Raw genomic sequence first — 18,776 nt, 5'->3', positions numbered from 1 at the left:
GCATAAATCAAAAGTGTAGCTGAATATAAGAAACTTTGTAATATATCAGAGAAAAAATTTATTTTTCTCCTTTTAGCAGCTCATTCCTCCCCTCTCCATAGACTTCTATGGGCAGCGTCTGTGTGTATCTCTCTGTGCACTTTCTCCCTCCCCTCTCCAATGACTTCTATGGGTCGCATGTCTGTGTGTGCCACTGTGCACTTCTTCCCTCATCCTCCCCGTTCTTCTATTGGCAGCATGTAACATGATCCTTCAGTTTGCTGGCAGCCCGTCTTGTCTCTCAAGACATATTGGGCAGATAATGTTAGTTTTGGAAGAACCGGTGATATTACTTGGGCAATCTATGTTTAAAAATGTTGACTTATCTTCAGGATGGTTAATCAATATCAGATAGGTGGGGGTCTGACACCTCGCATTCCCTTGATCAGCTCTTTGTGGCAGCCACTGGAAACAAACCAGTAGACGGAGCTGGAAGCAGAAGGCTCAATCCACTGTGTGGTGGCGGCGCTTGCGTACTGCAGCAAGTGAATGGGAGCTGAGCAGCAGTATCCCGGCACGGCCACCACACAGTGGATGGTGCCTTCTGCTTCCAGCTCAGTCTACTGGTTTGTTTCACGTGCCAGTTGCTGCCGCAAACATCAGATCAGAGGGGGACCCGGGTTTTGGACCGCCACCTATTGGATATTGATGACCTATATTGAGAACGGGTCATCTGTATTTATAGACCAAAAAAACAGTTTAAAGTAATACATCTTTACAGGGAAAACTAATATACATATTTCCCAATAGGTGTCAGTAACGAACAAGCTAATTGTAGCTTGCAGCTTGGTGCAGTGTCTCAGATGTTCCTTCCATGCTATAATATTTAGTTGCTGTAGCCTGGAAACTAGAGACAAGCAGGTCAGGTTATTTTCTGATGGGACATTTTGATATGCTTGAAAATGATAGTGGTTGTATTCCCGTAACTGAGCTTGGACACAATGAATTGAACAAGGAGGTTCACAAACTAGGTTAATCCAGTGAAATGAGCCATTTACTACTCTTTTCATGACTCCCCCACCACCACACTATTATGCCTTATTCAGACGTCAGTGTTTGGTCAGTGATTTCCGTCAGTGATTGTGAGCCATAACCAGTGCAGCCTCCACAGAGATAAGGTATAAGGCAGTGATGGCTAACCTCCGGTGTTCTGTCAGAAAACCTGAAATCTTCAGATTCCCTTACCCCATGTGACTTCCCGGGGTGTGCACCTCAGCACAAGCTCAGTACCACGGCATGGTGCCTCCGTGCAAGCGCGGTACCAGGGCATGGGTAAGGTAAAATTACAGTGAGCGTTGACTCATGGACGCGCCCAACAACGCGTGCGCCCTCAGGGGTAAGGAGATCTAACGATCTTTTGTCTTGTTAAATCTCCTTACCCTCACACTGCACACGCATGGATTGAAACCAGCCAGCAATGAATCTGAAGCGTGCTGTGTAGTGAGGGTAAGGAGATTTTACAATCCGCGCGTAAGGAGATTTAACAAGACAAAAGACCGTCAGATCTCCTTACCCCTGAGAGCGCACGCGCGGTTGGGCGCGTCCATGAGTCAACGCTCACTGTAATTTTAACTTGCCCATGCCCTGGTACTGTGCTTGCGGAGGCGCTGTGCCATGGTACTGCGCTTGCGCGGAGGTGCACGTCCCCGGCACACCCCCGGAAGTGACGTGTGGTAAGGGAATCTGACGAGTTAAGGTTTTCTGACAGAACACTGGCATTCCAGCTGTGGTGAAACTACGACTCCCAGCATGCTCTATTCATTTCTATGGAGTTCTGAGAACAGCAAGGCAAGTGTACATCTTGGGAGTCGTAGTTTTACCCCAGCTGGAGTGCCGGAGGTTAGCCATCATAGGTATAAGGGAAAGATCTGCACCTGGTCTGTATTTAGAACCATACTTGGTTTGGGCTTTATATCACTGATGGAAATCGCTGACCAAACACTGACTGTGTGAATAAGGGCTTAGCCAGAGTGCAAAGAACAGCACCTGCTTTGGCAGACTGCACAACTGTGTATTACAGCTGCGTTGGTGATCCTAGACTGCACCAGTATGTGCACCAGTCTCTGGCTTTGCAACACAGCAGACTCACTGGGCCCATATTTATTATTGTGCAACTAGATTAGATTATGGTGTAAATTGAGGCAAAAATTGGCATAGATAGATTTAGAGAGTTTTTGCACCTAGCATGAAAAGAGGTATTTGCAGGCCAATTATCGGGATTGAGCCTTAATAGGAATGCTTATTCCCAATAATTGACCCGTATAATTGATCAGCTCGTTTGTCGGCTGATGGGCATCTTTTATGAAAAGATGCACGATTACCGCAAGTGTAATCAGGGATGTGGTGCCAAAAATCACTGGAACAGAATGGCGGTGGAATGAGTGAGGTAACAATCATTGCTCTCACATTCGGGTTTACATTGGCCTGTGTAATCGGACTGGTGCGAATGAGCACCGATGCATGTATTCTCATCCATCGATGCTCGCACTGCCCATATATCAGGCAGTGTAATACAGCCTTCAGACTAACGTGTCTATCCATGCTCCACATTTATCACACAGCCTGACCAATGTGATGACACGTCTGCACAGTCAGTTTACGTCATCTTTATGGTTAGTAAGTCCACCCCACTGTCTCATTATTTTAATGTTCAAATGAATTTCGGAGTAAAATTTTAAGATGAATTGAGGTAATTCTTAAAAATGTTAACATGGACTATGACCAGTTTTGAGGTTCCAGTAGAAGATTCAGAAGCCCTTGCCTGGAGGACATCTTGAGCAGTAGGGGACAAACGGTTTAAAGATTATTATTTTTTTCCGGTTTTATGCGAAACTTAAAAGGGTTATGCCAAGTTTTACAGTTATTTCCTATCTGGCAGTCCCATAGAGAATGAATGGACCTTCAGCGTTTTTAGAACTGGGGAACAGGACCCCAGGATTGTGGAGTCCCAGTGGACAGATCACGACTGGTCAGTTAGTTATGCCCTATCCTGCAGTAAAAAAAAATGTATATGCCTTTTTGGCTGTGTGTTATAAAAAAAAAAAAAAAAAAAAAAGCAACACAAAAGCAAATAACCGTCCCTAACAATCTGGAGTCCAGCTATACTGCTTTAGATAGTTGTAGACTAGGGTGAAAGTAGGGGAAATTGGTCCCCTTTAGGCCCCTTTCACACGAGCGAGTATTCCGCACGGGTGTAAGGTGTGATGCGAGCGGACCCATTCATTTCAATGGGTCTGTGTACATGAGCATTGGTTTTCACGCATCACTTGTGCATTGTGTGAAAATTGCAGCATGTTCTATATTCTGCGTTTTTCACGCAACGCTGGCCCCATGCAAGAAAAACGCATCAATGCGCAGTGCATCCGCATGATAACAACTGAACGTGATCGCAGACAAAACTGAAAGACATTGTTTGCGAAATCGTGCATTTTTCACTGAACGCATCCGCAATGCATCCGGACCTAATCCGCTCACGCTTGTCTGCAAGGGGCCTTAGGCTTCGTTTCCGTAAACGTATCCGGCAGGCTGTTCTGGCAGAGAACAACCTGCTGGATTTCAGCGGATACTGCTGTTCTCTGCCGGACCCCATAGACCAGGGGTCCTCAAACTTTTTAAACTGGGGGCCACTTCACTGTCTCTCAGACCATTGGAGGGCCGGACTATATTTTTTAGAGGGGTATTCCCATCTTGGACAATAGGGGAATATCGTTAGGTGCAGGTCCCACCGCTGGGACCCGCACCTATATAGAGAACGGAGCCCCGAAAGTGAATGGGAGGGTACTGCGCATGCACTACCCATGCTCCCATTCATTTCTATGAGGCTGGCGGAAATAGCCGAGCCAGCGCTCGGCTATTTTCGGCAGCCCAATAGAAATGAATGGACGGCGGCTGCTTATGCGCAGTGCGCTCTCCTTCACTTTCGGGGCTCTGTTCTCTATATCAGTGCGGGTCCCAGTGGTGGGACCTGCACCTATAGGACAATGGGGGCAGTGTGGACAGTTACCTCTTGCAGGCTTTTCTATGCAGACCAGCTCAGTCCCTGATGGGGTTCTGTTATATCTCCCTATATAACGGGCCAAATTGATACGTTCTAAATCCGAACACTGAAAAGGAAATGCTTATCAATAGAGATGAGCGAACTTCTGTTTTAAGTTCGGCGTCTAAAGTCCAGCTTCCGGTTAGCGGAGAATCCCGATATGGATTCCGAATACCGTTGTGGTCTGTGGTAGCGGAATCAATAATGGCCGATTATTGATTCCGCTACCACAGACCACAACGGAATTCGCAATCCATATCGGGATTCTCCGCTAACCCGAACCCGAACTTTAGACGCCGAACTTAAAACAGAAGTTCGCTCATCACTACTTATCAAATCTTAGTATTTCTATCAAGGAGACCCCTTTAATCAGTAATCTATTTTACACTTCAGTTGACGTTCTGGTTTGGAATGGCTATATAAGCAGGAAGATCCTTTCCATGGGACAACCATGACACTAAAATAGGATCTTCCTGCTTATATAGCCATTCCAAACCAGAACCCCCACTTACAGGCCTCTGCCCCCCCACGTGGACACTTACCTCTTGCAGTCTTTTCTATGAAGACAAGATCAGTCCCTGACGGGGTTCTCCCTATATAACGGACGGGGTTCTCCCTATATAACGGACGGGGTTCTCCCTATATAACGGGCCTAAAAGGAAATGCGTATAAAAGTAGGATGCTATTTTATTATCATGGTTGCCCCATGGAAAGAAAACTGGCAGTTGGCCGGATTGGCATGCTCTCAATTGTTTCCCAAAGAGACTTGGATAATGAAATATCAGGCTGCAAGTCTGCATTTCAATAGGTCAGATTCTGCAGACTGGCACCCTGATATTTCATTATCCAAGTGTCACTCTGACTGACCTGTTGACAGGCAGACTGGCATTTTGTTATCCAAGTCTTTTTGAATATGAAATGAGAGCATGCCAACCCAGATAACTGCCCGTTTTTTTTTTTTTTCCACTGTCACAGTGGCCACCATTTTCATGTCCCCCACAGACAAGTGGCCGCCATTTTCATGTCCCCCGCATCGGCGCCGCCACCCCCCCCCCCATTGTAAAAAATGCCCACCACACACTGTCTCCCCATTGTCAATATTAAAATGTTAAGTGCCACACTGACGCACCCACAGTTGTCCAGGCTGTCCCTGAGCCTGAGGCTTCTTCTCTCTGCTCCGGGCGGTGATATGAGAAGCAGACAGCGGGCGGGCGGCAGCGGCGGCAACTCACTCACTGTAGGTCACGCGCCAGCGTCACCTGCGTCGCCTGAGAGGAGCAGGCGAGTGACGTCAGTGAGCAGTCACGTACCGCCGGAGCAGAGCTGACATCGGAGGGAGGGAGCCAGGGCGCAGGAGGAGGAGAGCAGAGGTGCGCAGGCCCTGAGCATGCTTAAAGGTTAACTGTTAAACAGACCCGGCGGGCCGGATCAGATTCCTCGGCGGGCCGCATGTGGCCCGCGGGCCGTAGTTTGAGGACCCCTGCCATAGACTATAATGGGAAAAGGCTGCTTTCCGGCAAAATGCTGACTTTCGGCTGGACAAAAAAACATTGCGTGCGACGCTTTTTGTCCGGCTGAAACCCAGCACTCCTGCTGGAAAGAGGATGGATTCTATTCGTTTATGGGGTCTGGCGGTGAACAGCAGTGTCCAGCAGTGCCAGATCCAGTGAGCTCCAGCAGGCTGTTCTCTACCAGATGCCTTTACCGGAGATGTGAACGAAGCCTTACCCAGCCATTTGGATTTTTGCTTTTTTTTTGTATGTATGGGAGGGAAGGGATGCAAATGAGCTCTTAACAAGCTCTGCCTCTAATGCCACCAGATGTAAGGCAGCTATTCTATAGGTCAATGTTCAGCTCTTAAAGTAAGTCTTGAGACATGACTTGGATATTAAAGGGAATCTGTCATCAGGTTTTAGCATATTAAGCTGTTACCATTGCAATTTTCAATAAACTACCTTCTTTCCAGCAAGGGTCTTCTTTCTTTTCTTCATATTGTCATTTTTGTTGTTATGCTAATGAACCTTCAAGGTGCCTAGAGGGGCGTTATTCCTCTCCTCTAGTGCCCAGTAACACCCCCCAGCAGTGCCCAGCCAGCCTTAAATTCAAGCCCAGCACGCCGCCTCATAAATAAATTTCCGAGCTGAACGGCGCCGCCCCCTCTGCTACGTCATATAATTTATTCAACATACGAACCTTGCTTCATCCTTTCTTGCGCATGAAATCTTGCGCAGCTGCAGTATCGCCGACTGTCTGCACCTGTCCGATCCTACCGGTCCTGAGGGCAACAGCCTCAATAGAAAGGATGAAGCAAGGTTCGTATGTTGAATAAATTATATGACGTAGCGGAGGGGGCGGCACCGTTCATTCAGCTCGGCTGTGGGAGGAAATTTATTTATGAGGAGGCGTGCTGGGCTTGAATTTAAGGCTGGCTGGGCACTGCAGGGGGGTGTTACTGGGCACTAGAGGAGAGGAATAACGCCCCTCTGGGCACCTTGAAGGTTCATTGGCATAACCGAAAAATTGCTTTTTTATCTAAATGACAATATGAAAAAAAGAAAGACTCTTGCTGGAAAGAAGGTAGTTTATTGAACATTGCAATGGTAACAGCTTAATATGCTAAAACCTGATGACAGATTTCCTTTAAATAAGTTAGCACCTCGTCTGCAGACAGCTGTTTCGGGGTGATTGCCCCTCATCAGTGCAGAGCAGAGAGTACTGGCTTAACTGGGTGAGAGGCCTGTGTCCGGGTCAGGGGGGAACTAACTCTCCTTAGGGAAAGAGCACCTTAATCAGTGTGATGAGACTTATAGGCCATACATGCTCCTCTGGAATTCTGGGAGGGAAGAAATGCAAATGAGCTCTTAACAAGCTCTGCCTCTAGTGCCACCAGATGTAAGGCAGCTATCCTATAGGTCAATATTCACCTCCTAAAGTAAGCCTTGAGACATAACTTGGATATTAAATAAGCCAGCACCTCATCTGCAGACAGCTGTTTCAGGGTGATTGCCCCTCATCAGTGCAGAGCAGAGAGTACTGACTTGACTGGGTGAGAGGGTCAGGGGGGAACTAACTCTCCTTAGGGAGGGAGCACCTTAATCAGTGTGAGGAGACTTTTAGGCCATACATGCTCCTCTGGAATTCTGGGAGGGAAGAAATGCAAATGAGCTCTTAACAAGCTCTGCCTCTAATGCCTCCAGATGTAAGGCAGCTATCCTATAGGTCAATGTTCAGCTCTTTAAATAAGCCTTGAGATATGACTTGGATATTAAAGGGGTTCTGCACTTTCATTTAACTGATGATCTATCCTCTGGATAGATCATCAGCTTCTGATCGGCGGGGGTCCGACACCCGGGACCCCCGCCGATCAGCTGTTTGAGAAGGCAGCAGCGCCGCGGCCTTCTCACTGTTTACCGCCGGGCCGCCCGCCCACTGACGTCACGACTTGTATCAACTAGAGTGGGCACGGCTAAGCTCTGTTCACTTGAATGGAGCTTAGCCGCGCCCACTCTAGTTGATACAAGTCGTGACGTCAGTCGGCGGGCGGCCCGGCGTTAAACAGTGAGAAGGCCGCGGCGCTGCTGGAGCGCCGCTGCCTTCTCAAACAGCTGATCGGCGGGGGTCCCGGGTGTCGGACCCCGGACGATCAGAAGCTGATGATCTATCCAGAGGATAGATCATCAGTTAAATGAAAGTGCAGAACCCCTTTAAATAAGCCAGGACTTCATCTGCAGACAGCTGTTTCTGGGTGATTGCCCCTCATCATTGCAGAGCATTTGTATTTGTATGTATGGTATGTTTTATGTTTTTAATAACACGTGATTCAGGGCTCCTGTCCATGTCCTTGCTCAGTGCCCTTGCTGCGGACTGAAAATTGCTGTCTGCAATGCATGGGCGCCCGCCGAGTGCACTCCACTTGCAGATGCGAACCAATTGACTTTAATGAGCCCGTAAGCAGCAACGTACAGCCAAAGATAGAACTTGTCCTATCATTTTGCGGTGCGGAGACATGAATCAGAAGCCTAGGCACTGCAGAAAGATAGGTAAAGCCCTATCTTCGGCGTATGTGGCATATGCGGACCTATTAAAGTCACAGGCTTCACTCGCCGCAATACAGACACTGAGCAAGTACACTCGTGAGCATGAGCCCTAAAGCTTATGTTTTGACAGTAACCCTCTGTGATATTTTGCAATCTGGTTTGCACTACGTATCTTGCCGGACTGGCAGCACTGTACCAGTTTCTGTGAGTTTTTTGTATACCAGGAAGACATATGCCAGAAGGACAATTGTTTGGTATCTACTGGGTTGAATTGGACCCATAGATGAATAGACCCTTATCTATACAAATCTTGATATTCACTATACAATATCAACCTTTTGAAGGATCAATAAGCTTTTATTAATTATTTTCATAATATGCAACATGTACTGAACTTCTACAAAATGAACAAAGAGAGAAAGACATTAAAGGAAACCTGTCTCCGGGATTTTGTGTATAGCGCTGAGGACATGGGTTGCTAGATGGCCGCTAGCACATCCGCTATACCCAGTCCCCATAGCTCTGTGTGCTTTTATTGTGTAATAAAACCGATTTGATACATATGCAAATTAGCCTGATATGAGTCCTGTCCCTGACTCATCTCACGTACAGGACTCATCTCAGGTTAATTTGCATATGTATCAAATCGTTTTTTTTACACAATAAAAGCACACAGAGCTATGAGGACTGGGTATTGCAGATGTGCTAGCGGCCATCTAGCAACCCATGTCCTCAGCTCTATACCCAAAATCCAGATGACAGGTTCCCTTTAAATGTTCTGCATTTTTGTATGGATGCATATATATTATCTACGCTCTGTGTGATGTATGCATTCCAAGAGGTGGATGTAGCGTCTATATTCCCTTAGTATCTCTAGAGGTTCTGAAGTATAAAAAGAAAGATTGGGGAAGTGTAAAGCAGGGAAGATTACCCTCAGAACTGAGGTGACATATAGCAGTGGTTTGAAGTGGATTATGGAGAAGTCTTCAGAGTACACATTGTGGCAGGACAGTGACATTTTCTACATGTGTATTTTATTGTCTTTTTATTTTATTTGTGTTTGGATCCAGCTGCCCGCGTAACTGTATTTGACCTTTCATTTCCTTTAGTTATTGCATTTGTACCAGACATTCCCAGAGTAGACCACATTACGCTGTGCGTGTAACACACTGGATTCCTTCTGCTCATTTGTAGGACTCGTCTCTTTGCATTTCAATAATGGGGATAAATTAGGCTGCAGCTTTAATTCATGTCTCAGAGAGCCGTCGCTGTGCGCCGAGTCAGATTACACGGCTAGCCACCCTGAATGAGATCATATTTGGCTCATTCTTTCCCCATCTCTCTGGTGTAGCCACGAGTACAGAAATGTCAGCAGGAGAAAGTACTGGGAATGTTATCTTAACCGCAGTGCGCAGGATTTCATCTCTTCAGCTCCTAGATGAAAAACATTGTCATAGATCTATGCTTGGCTTTTTACAAGCTTTGGATATCCTGATTGCAGTATATTGATTGTTTGTTATCATAAAAAGCATTTTCTGCATGTTCCTAACACATATAGCCTTGTAGAAATCCTACAGAGAACACTGCTGATCTTAGGCTGGTGGCTGAATGACTGGGAGGAGCATAGCCTTTGTCTTACTGTAGAGGAGCACAGCAGGGAGGCTTGTGCTCCAGCCATGTGTCTTACAGTCAGACACAGGACTATGAGAAAAGAGAGAAGATTTCTTTATATAGCTCACAAAGGAGAGGAGAAGATGAAGAGAGGACATGATGGAATATTTTTTTATTTATTTTATATATGTGTGTTCTCTGTTTTTATTGTTCCTTTAGCCCCTTCCTGACACTCGTATATATACGGCGCAGTAGGAAGAGCGTTAAAGACCCACACTGTACTATTACGGTCCATTGATTGGGTGGGCACAGTAGCTCTGCTTGCCAATCTGGGCTGGGGCCTGGTTGTTACTGACAACCGGGCCCCTGGTGAAACTGCCAGCATCGATTGAAAACACTGATGTTTAACCCCTTAGATGCGGGAGTCACTGCTGAAAGCCACATCCAAGCAGTTTACAGAGGGAGAGGGTTGTGACGACATCATGCTCACTGAAAACACCTGGCCATTTGTGGGGTGAATTGTTCTTAATTTGTGCCAGGTGTACGGTTTCTTTGTCCATCGTTTTGGGGAAGCAGTCATGAGCTATTGTTTAATGTGTCTTTCCTGTAGCTGTCTGACTTGAATCAACTATGCGGTTTGACTAAGCAGATGTATGGGAAAGGACCTGCTGATGACATCACCTGTGGATTGCGTTAGCCCCCTGCTGTTTACTAGGAGCTGTTCAGCATGTCTGGCTGAAGTGGAAAATCTGCATCATCAGAATGACATTATGCAGTCGGATTGAACTGACAACCAATGATGGAACAGCCACGCTTATCTCCCACCAATTCTATGGGGGCCAATGCACTGACATGGCGGCTGAGGGAAATAAAAGGGCGTCCGCCCTTGCCAATCAGCGGCTATTCTACAGGACGTTAGCCTAGGGAATATGGATCCAGCTGGTGGACTTCAGAACTGCTGTTCTGCCCAACCTCGAGCCTACGGGTTTGGTTGGAGAGTCCAGGTTGGGACGATTGGGTCACCTGGCCACATGCCTCACTGTGCATGTCTGGTTCCCTAAGCTTGCCGCTACCTCCTCTTGGTGGGTGACTGCCCAAAGTAGGTGCTACTGGCTAAGGTAGTTGGTCCTTGGTTCCCCCCAAAGCTGCGAGAGGTTTGATCCCTGGCGAGTCAGTGGAAAGGTGAATCACTGTCACCTCTGCCATCCTATGTCCTTGCTGGGACTGTACTATATGCTACGGACTGTTGGTTATCCAGTTAAGTCTTCCCGGAGCGTTATACCCTCACCCTGTGTAGCTGTCTCCGCCAGTTCTGTTAGAAGGTCTGGCAGACGTCCTTCTCTACCTCTTGCATGATGTTCTTTGTTTTGGTTTCACTTTGTCATCTCCTTTCCTTCTCCCAGCTGTCGCCTATTTAGACTAATTGTCTCCCTTTGTATTCCCTCCCATACTGCCTCACTTTGCAGTTTATGCTACTTCCTGGATGAAGTGTTCACTGCTGGAGGCTGCTGCTGTTTACTCAGATAAGTCTTTTCATGTATTTTGCTTGCTGGCTTGATTCTAGGTGAGCCTGACTCCGTCCGTATTAAGTGCAGGGAGTCGGTGGTCGTGTCCCCTCACTATTATAGGGTTTTCAGGTGTCACACAGTCTTAGGTAAGTAAGCATGCAATCGTCTACCATTGAGACCCTTGCATGGGCATAGCAGTCAGGGAGAGCTCTTAGGGTTTTATAGGGCTCACCTATATGCTCCTTAGTTTGGGATCAAGCCAGTCGGACATTTATTCATAAGTTCCAGCTATCTGCAGTTGTCTGAGAAGTGGGAAAACGGGCAAAATTAGGACATGTTCTGTAATTTACAGAATGGCCGCACGGGTGTGGAGAGCACATGGATGTCATTATTTGCTGCCCAACAGAAATAAATGGGTCCTCAAAGAATGCAGATCAGACATGGAATCAAAATCAGTTTTTTTGCATGAGGACTTAGGCCTCATGCACACGACCGTTGTGTGCATCCGTGTCCGTTGTGCCGTTTTCCATTATTTTCTGCGGACACATTGACTTTCAATAGGTCCGTTGAAAACTCGGAAAATGCACCGTTGTTCATCCGCGTCCGTGATCCGTGTTTCCTAGGAACTGTCCTATTTTTTTGTCGGACAACGGTTCACGGACCCATTCAAGTCAATGGGTCCGTGAAAAAACACAGATGCACACAAGATTGACATCCGTGGCCGTAGGCTACTTTCATACAGACGGATCCGAAGATGCGTCTGCATACAAGCTTTTTCAGAGCTGAGTTTTCACTTCGTGAAAACTCAGATCCGACAGTATATTCTAACACAGAGGCGTTCCCATGGTCCCATGGTGATGGGGATGCTTCAAGTTAGAATATACTACGAACTGTGTACATGACTGCCCCCTGCTGCCTGGCAGCATCCGATCTCTTACAGGGGGCTGTGATCCGCACAATTAACCCCTCAGGTGCCGCACCTGAGGGGTTAATTGTGCGGATCATAGCCCCCTGTAAGAGATCAGGTGCTGCCAGGCAGGAGGGGGCAGACCCCCTCCCTCCCCTGTATTACATTTACTGGTGGCCAGTGCGGCCCCCCCCCCCCCCCCTAATTAAAATTCCCCCCCCCCCCCCCCATCATTGGTGGCAGCGGAGAGTTTCAATCGGAGTCCCAGTTTAATCGCTGGGGCTCCGATATCGGTTACCATGGAATCCAGGACACTACTGCAGTCCTGGCTTCCATGGTTACTTAGCAATTTTAGAAGCATTATACTTACCTGTCTGTGGCCGGCCGGGCGCTCCTCCTACTGGTAAGTGACAGGTCTGTGCTATAGGCAATGCGCCGCACAGACCTTTCACTTACCAGTAGGAGGAGCGCCTGGCCGGTCACAGACAGCGCAGGTAAGTATAAGGTTTCTAAAATTGCTAAGTAACCATGGAAGCCAGGACTGCAGTAGCGTCCTGGTTTCCATGGTAACCGATCGGAGCCCCAGCGATTAAACTGGGACTCCGATCGGAACTCTCCGCTGCCACCAATGATGGGGGGGGGGGGGGGGGGCACTGGCCACCAATGAGTTAAATACAGGGGAGGGAGGGGGGCCGCACTGGCCACCAATGAGTTAAATACAGGGGAGGGAGGGGGGTCTGCCCCCTGCTGCCTGGCAGCACCTGATCTCTTACAGCACGGGGTAGTCATGTACACAGTTCTTAGTATATTCTAACTTGAAGCGTCCCCATCACTATGGGAACGCCTCTGTGTTAGACTATATTGTTGAATCTGAGTTTTGACGATCTAACTCAAATCCGATGGAATTTTCTAACATAGAGGCGTTCCCATGGTGATGGGGACGCTTCAAGTTAAAATATACCATTGGATTGGAGAAAACTCTGATCCTATATTAATAGGGACTCCTGACTTTACATTGAAAGTCAATGGGGGACATTTGCAATTGCACCATATGGTGTCAACGTCAAATCCGTTTGGCTCCGCACGGCCAGGAGGACACCAAAACGACTTTTTCCTTCATGTCCGTGGATCCTCCAAAAATCGAGGAAGACCCACGGAAGAAAAAACGGACACGGATCACGGAACTACGGAACCCGTTTTTGCGGAACGCAAAAAAAACGGTCGTGTGCATGAGGTCTTAAGCAGACAGATTCACATTTAGAAAATTGCTAATTTTTCCAAATTTTCTGTAAATGTAGTTTATAAAGGTAAAACATATCGACCCAGATTTACCACTAACGCAAAGTAGAACGTGTCAAGAAATAACAATCTCAGAATGGCTTGGATAAGTAAAAACTTTCCAAAGTCATTACCATTAAGTGACACGTGTCAGATTTGCAAAATTAGGCCGGCCCCTGAAGGTGAAAACTGGCTGGGCCCTGAAGGGGTTAAGTAAGTGCTTGCCATTCTAGCATTTGCTGATATGCAGATTACTTTAGCAGTTTGCACATACAAATTTACAGGCATATGGTATGACTGTAAGCTATTTAAAAAAAATTGCTATTTTATCTGTAATTTACATACATTTTTGCATGCAGTAAATCCAGTTACAATTACTTTCCTGAGACTGATTTGCCTGTAGGAAACGTCGTAAATAGAATTTCTATAAAGTAATCATTTAAAAGACCAACAAACATCTGGCACTATATTTTATCACCTCTTTTGTAGAGCCTAAAGGACTTGTTTCTGAGAACTCTTCTGCCAATTTCTCACAATAAATGCCAATAAGATAAGAAGAGTAGTGCTCTCGAGCAACGGTGGAAAATGCTTAACGTCTTAAATGCTTCATTCTTTGTACAAAAATATCTGATTTCTTGTATCAGTGCAAATTAATATTTGGATTTACAGGGCCCGATTTTCAGGCAGATTATCGGGAACGACCGTTCCTACGAACGCTCGTTCACGACATTCTGGCCATTTAAATGTGCCACTGATCACCCAATGAATGAGCCAACCACTCATTCATTTGGGTGATCGTTCCGTTCGTGCAGGCACATCAATCAGCGTTTCTGGGCAGCAGATTATGTGGTCTAAACCGAGATCTGCTGCCCAGAAACAATGATTCTGTATATGAACAAGCGATTGCATTAGGGCTTGTTCACACGACTGTGCCGTGTTTTGCAGTCCTCAAATTGCGGATCTGCAAAACATGGATGCCGCCCGTGTGCCTTCAGCAATTTGGCCCATTATAGAGATGCCTATTCTTGTCCGCAAAACGGACAAGAATAGGACATGTCTCATAATTTTTGCGGGGTCACGGAAAGGAGCAACGGATGCGGACAGCACATGGAGTGCTGTCCGCATCTTTTGCGTACCCATTCAAATAAATGGTTCCATATACGGACCGTTATCGGAATGCAAAAACGTGCATGAGCACTTAGAGATCCCTCGTTCACCTACTGTGAAGGAAATCACTGCATGTAAATGCAGCAATCTCCTTTACTGAATGAGCAGCCGACTGTCGGGAAGGAACGCTCCCTTGCCAACAGTCGGCTGTAACATCGTGCAATGTAATCCCACCTTAACAATTGAAGCTTTAAAGCACAAAGTCACCAAAAGTCACTGAGGCCATTGCACACAGCAAGGGAGAGAGAAAAATGGTGCCAGAAAAAAAATACAACTGATCCCTCAAAAACAATCTCATTAAAGGGGTTGTCTCACTTCAGCAAGTGGCATTTAGGCCCCTTGCAGACGAGCGTGTGCGTATTAGGTCCGGATGCGTTGTGAATTAGTTCAGTTAAAAATCGCAAAGTCATTCACTTTTGTCTGCGATCGCATTCAGTTGTTCCGTTTTTATTGCACGGGTGTAATGCGATTTAATGCGTTTTGCAAGCGCGTGATAAAAAACTATAGGTATACAAACAACATCTCTTAGCAACCATCCGCGAAAAACGCATCGCTTTCGCACTTGCTTGCGGATGCAATGCGATTTTTACGCAGCTCCATTCACTTCTATGGGGCTAGCGTGAAAATCGTAGAATATAGAACATGCTGCGATTTTCACGCAACGCACAAGTGATGCGTGAAAACCAACGCTCATGTACACAGCCCCATCAATGGATCCGGATTCCGTGCAGGCACAATGTGTTCGCATCATGCATTGCACCCGCACGGAATATTCGCTCGTGTGAAAGGGGCAATAGGCTCCATTCACACGTCCGCAACGTGTTTTGCAGAAACACGGAGCTGCAGATCCGCAAAACACGGAAAGCGGTAATGTGCGTTCCTCATTTTGTGGACCACACATTGCTGGCACTAAAAGAATATGCCTGTTCTTGTCAGCAATTGCGGACAAGAATAGGACATGTTATATTTTTAAGCGGAACGGAAGTGCGGATCTGCAATTCCGTGTCCGGGCAGCACATCATGCTGCCCCATAGGAATGAATGGGTCCGCAATTCCGTTCCGCAAAATGCAGAACGAAATTGCAGACATGTGAATGGAGCCTTATGATGTAGGGAAGGTTTATACAAGCCACTTACTAATGTACTGTTATTATCCATATTGCCTCCTTTGCTAGCTGGGTTAGTTTTTCCATGACATTATACACTGGTCGTTTCCATGGTTACGACCACCCTGTAATCCATCAGTGATGGCCATGCTTGCACACTATAGGAGAAAGTACCGGCCTCTCTGGTGGTTGGGTCCATGGGAGCGCACATAGGCTGGTGCTACCCATTAGATGGAGCCTTCTGCCTCCAGCTCCATCCACTGGTTTGTTTCTTCTGCTGGTGGCTGCCGAAAACAGCTGAGAAGTGATCGGGTGCTGCTTCTGTGGCTCGACCCCACCTTGTATGGGCACCCTTACTCATCCATTGAGTGTGCAGTTATCTTGCATGAGCAGATAAAGATTTTTGCAGTTTTTGTTTTGTCCCTGCTGCCTTTTTCGTTGCTGCCTGACAACAAATGTGCACCTATAGTGACTGTCATCCGCATCTATTTAATGGGCATCTTGGTAAATTATCACTTTGATAATGCTTAACCCTATCCTACCCACCTCACTGAATATATGGCCTAATGTCATGGTCTCTGTGCCATAAGCCCTTTAGTGTACATGCTGTCTTAGATGGCCCTGTGTGCTCCTGCACACAGTGACATCCGCAGGATCTCTTTGTCTAAAAGATACAGTATGGATATTCAGCGCTCTGAATATTCATTATAATAAAGATAATTTCATGACATAGTATAATTTATCCTGTGTCTTAAAATAAATAAGATTTAATAGAATATGGAGAGTGCTAAATATCCTTAGGCACCTTGCAGACGAGCGTTCCTCCCGCAGCGAGTCCACATCGCAGCACCCGGCCTGACCTCCCAGCTCTGCCGGGGTCACATAGCATTATATTGATTTATGATGCTATGTAACCCTTACAGTTCTGGAATGTATTGGATAACCCTGGCATGATGCTACCAGTGTTATCCAATACATTCCAGAACTGTAAGTATTACATAGCATCATAAATCAATATAATGCTATGTGAATCCCGTCAGTGCTGGGAGGTCAGGCCGGGTGCTGCGATGCGGACTCGCTACGGGAGGAACGCTCGTCTGCAAGGGGCCTTACTGGATCAGTTGGGTTGGTACGCTATTTTGAAGCACTTCATGAAATCCTGAGTGCCCTGATCTCCACTTTGGGACTCTGTGTAAGATGGAAGTAAATGTCAATAAAACACAATGCAGTGATTTGTAATCTAATAGACCCATATTTTGTTCACAATACATCACAGAACACATATCAGTTGAAAGTGAGGCATTTTACCATTTCATGAAAAAAATAACTCATTTAGGAGTTGATGGCAGCAACCTATTTCAAAAAGTTGGGACAGGGCCACGTCTGCCATTGTGTAGCATCCCTTCTTTTTTAACATTGGGAAGTGAGGAGCTCAACAGCTGGAGTTTTGGGAGAGGAATGTTGTCCCATTCTTGTGTGATGTAGGATTCCAGCTGCTGAGCAGTTCAGGGTCTTCTTTGCCGGATTTCTCGTTTCATGATGCACCAAATGTTTTCTTGTGGTGAAAGGCCAGTTCAGCTGGATGGTCCCACTCAAGTCCGTAGGAGATGGCGTCTGTGGTTTTAAATTTTTTATTCATTTGATTACAGACCAGTTTTCGATTTTGCCTCAGTCTATTTTAAATGAGCGTTGGCCCTGAGAAGATGGCAGCGTTTCTGGATCGTATTCACATTTGGCTTCTTTGCATGATACAGCATTAACTTGCATTTGTGGATTGTACTGCAAACTATGGCCACAGACAAGGATTTCTGGATGTGTTCCTGAGCCCATGCAGTGATTTCCAGTACAGAATCATGCCTGTCTTTAATGCAGTGCCGCCTGAAGGCCTGTAGATCACGAGCATTCATGTATAAAATTAACGCCAGCACAAAATGCTCTTTGATTGTTGTTTATTTGATAATTACTGCGGCTGCACTAGTGTGATGTTTCGGCCGTGTGGCCTTCGTCAGACTACAGTAAAAAAGACAACATAAACACAATTATTAAAGGGAATCTGTCACCTGCTTTTACCATTTTAAGCTGGCACCATCGCTATGTTGACTAAAGTACCTTATTTCCAGCAGTCTTCTTTTTACTTTATTTCGTTTTGTAGTTTTGATATAAAAGCGCTTTTTATGTTATGCTAATGAGGCTCCAAAGTGCCTAGAGGGGCGTTTTTTTCACTCTCCGGTGCCCAGTGACGCCCCCCTGCAGTGCCCAAGAACGCCTCCTGATCATCAAATAACCTCCCACAGCCCCGGCAAGTGGTTCCGCCCCCTCCCCACGTCATAATCTACCTTCTAGAAATGCCCCGTCCTTCTTCCTGTCTGCGGCCAGAAAACTCACGCAGGCGGTACTGCGTGAGTTTTCTGGCCGCAGACAGGAAGAAGGACGGGGCATTTCTAGAAGGTACTTTAGTCAACATAGCGATGGTGCCAGCTTAAAATGGTAAAAGCAGGTGACAGATTGTGAATACGATAGGCATGTTACAGTGAGGTAGTCCAAACAGTATAAGTAATAACATATCTCTCATTACAGGTGAAGCCCTGACCAAAATATCCTAGACTTCAATAAAAAGTAGATATATACGTCATCAGATATAGACACAAACTATCTAGATATGGTAGAAATGCACTTAATACATGATTTAGACGATATCACAATCCCATTCTGGTAGTACAAAACTCAACATGATTACAGTGTAGTACAATAATTTTACATGAGTAGAGCGAAATCAGAGCCACCAGACGGGTCACTTCAAATAGCATAGGAATGTGTTAGGGACCCAATAGTAGATGATAGGGTTGTTTTGGTTGTTGATCTAATCAATATGTTGTTATTCAGTCAGGTAACAAACATGTATAGGGGGTAATAATTCTGCCATTAGGAGTTAAAGGGAGTCTTTCACCTAAAATGACCATTATACACCACAAACATCATGATATCCATTACATTCCCCATATTATAATCTTACCTTTCATATTGCTGTCCGTCGCCTATTCTCTCTTAAAAACGCTTTTAATCCATATGCTAATTAGGTTCTGAAGGT

The 18,776-nt window shown here is 46.2% G+C and overlaps 1 protein-coding gene and 1 long non-coding RNA gene across 3 annotated transcripts in view; one reads left to right on the top strand and one right to left on the bottom strand.

Annotated features, from left to right (window-relative positions):
* LOC122938382 (gastrula zinc finger protein XlCGF57.1-like) overlaps window positions 1–18,776 on the top strand; it is a 57,761-nt gene that overhangs the window by 20,120 nt on the left and 18,865 nt on the right. The window lies entirely within an intron of this gene.
* The window catches only part of LOC122938383, a 55,456-nt gene continuing 53,657 nt past the window's right edge, over window positions 16,978–18,776 (bottom strand). Inside the window, exon 8 of the long non-coding RNA XR_006390010.1 lies at window positions 16,978–17,698. This is a non-coding gene — a long non-coding RNA (uncharacterized LOC122938383). The remainder of the gene's footprint in view (window positions 17,699–18,776) is intronic.

The sequence above is a fragment of the Bufo gargarizans genome, chromosome 5 (genome assembly GCF_014858855.1).
Source record: "Bufo gargarizans isolate SCDJY-AF-19 chromosome 5, ASM1485885v1, whole genome shotgun sequence".
Lineage (NCBI taxonomy): Eukaryota > Metazoa > Chordata > Amphibia > Anura > Bufonidae > Bufo > Bufo gargarizans.
Note: the sequence above shows the minus strand (reverse complement) of the source record. Positions and strands in the feature narration are given on the sequence as shown.